Source organism: Salvelinus sp. IW2-2015, linkage group LG13 (genome assembly GCF_002910315.2).
Source record: "Salvelinus sp. IW2-2015 linkage group LG13, ASM291031v2, whole genome shotgun sequence".
Taxonomy (NCBI): domain Eukaryota; kingdom Metazoa; phylum Chordata; class Actinopteri; order Salmoniformes; family Salmonidae; genus Salvelinus; species Salvelinus sp. IW2-2015.
Genome location: NC_036853.1, coordinates 23,209,442 through 23,211,365, shown reverse-complemented (window position 1 = coordinate 23,211,365; position 1,924 = coordinate 23,209,442). Strand labels below are relative to the sequence as shown.

At 48.0% G+C, this 1,924-nt stretch overlaps 1 pseudogene; it reads left to right on the top strand.

Moving 5' to 3' along the window:
• The window catches only part of LOC111971869 (transcription factor Maf-like), a 6,668-nt pseudogene that overhangs the window by 300 nt on the left and 4,444 nt on the right, over positions 1 to 1,924 (top strand).

The following is a 1,924-nucleotide window of genomic DNA, read 5'->3' as shown; positions in this document are numbered from 1 at the left end:
CCAGCCCATACAACTCCCTGCCCCCTTCTCCAACGCTGAGCGATGCCCACCCACCTCCCTCAGCCTCCTCCTCCCTCTCTTCTTCCTCCTCCTCCATCTCCTTTCCCCTGTCCATCTCAAACAGCTACACCTCTGGCATCAGTTCTGGCTCTCAGGGGAATATGGAGGGTAGCCCCTCCCATGGGGGTGCCGAGGGTCCTAACCCTGCTTCTTTGGAAGACCTGATCTGGCTGGCAGCACTGCAGCAACAGTTTGGAGGGGAGCCGGGGGGGCCTGCATCCCTGTTGGGGGCCTTGGGAGGAGGGCCAGAGCGGGGAGACAGAGAGAGGGGGCCGGTTGGCAGCTTCCTGGGCTGTGAGGACGCAGTGGAGGCTCTACTGAACTCAGCTGCTGCAGCTGTTAGCTCACAGGTATGTAACACTGTCCAACTTGTCTAAGGATGTCTGTAAATAATATGTTGTTATTCTCTTTTGATAGTGGGTTCGTAATAACATGTATAGACTATAATTCTCTCTCTCAACCTCTTTCCAACCCTCCACTGCGTCTCTTCTCTCTCTCAGTTTCCAGTGCTTTCCCAGAGTTCCAGCAGTAACCTCGGGGATTCAGGAAGTGACAGTGGAGGTGACATATCCTGCTCCAAGGGGACAGATATGTGCCATCGTCCACTCCTCTACCTCTCCTCTGGCCCCCAATCACTCCCTAACGCCAACCCTTCCTCAGCAAKCTACCCACAACCCCAGAGCCCCTCTGGTCGACTTCATCACCATCACCCACATCATCATCACCACCACCCTCACCACCCCATGCATGGCCATCATCATCACCATCATCATCACCTCCAAGTAATTAATGGGGTCAGGGGGCATGACAGTATGCAACAAAAGATGGTAGAATAACTGAGATAAGTGTCACTGTGGGAAGGCTAGCAACAATAGCACAACACTGGTTGGAGCAGGAGCATATGGGAGAGGCGAGGGAGAGGTGATAGAGGGATCATGCTGTAAGGGATTGGGATTAAACCATTAGAACATGATTATGGGTGCATGTCGTGTACCTACCTTATGTATAGAAAACATGCCTCAACACTGAGATGACAATGAGTTTGGCTGAAGACCTTACATGTTTAAAAATGCATTATTTGTCCTGCAGGGGCAAATGCAGAATATTGAATTAAATGTAATAATAGATSCATGTACCTGTAATGCGTCAACATTGATAAATGAACTGTGTTAAAGCTAACACTTACTAGGCTACATCAGTAATTCTAGGGTCTCCCCTGGCTTTGCAAGAGTAAAGGGAGCTGTGTGCGGGGCTGCTAGTGCTGCTGTATATGGAAAGTTCAGTACTGTACTAAAGCTGCATTCCCCATCCAGGTGTCTGAGAGAATCTCTATGTACAGTGTGTGAAGCACAGGGTGAGCTTATGATAATATCTGCTATTATTGCCGTGTATAATCCTGATCACTGTCACTCACACTCAGTCAGATTACCTATGTATGAACCTCAGTCAGATTACCTATGTATGAACTTTCCAATTTGTAAGTCGCTCTGGATAAGAGCGTCTGCTAAATGACTTAAATGTAAATGTAAATGTAAAATGTAAATGTACCTGACAGATTATGGACATGTGCTGCCAAAATGTGCCTCCTGACACAAACAGTTAGGCACACTCACATCACACACACAACCACATATGCACAACTCAGACTGTCACGCCCTGACCTTAGAGATCCTTTATATTCTCTATTTGGTAGGTCAGGGTGTGACTAGGGTGGGAAATCTATGTTTATATTTCTTTGTTGGCCGAGTATGGTTCCCAATCAGAGGCAGCTGTCTATCGTTGTCTCTGATTGGGGATCATACTTAGGCAGCCCTTTTTCCCACCTTCTGTTGTGGGATCTTGTCTTTGTGTGTTGCATGTGTTG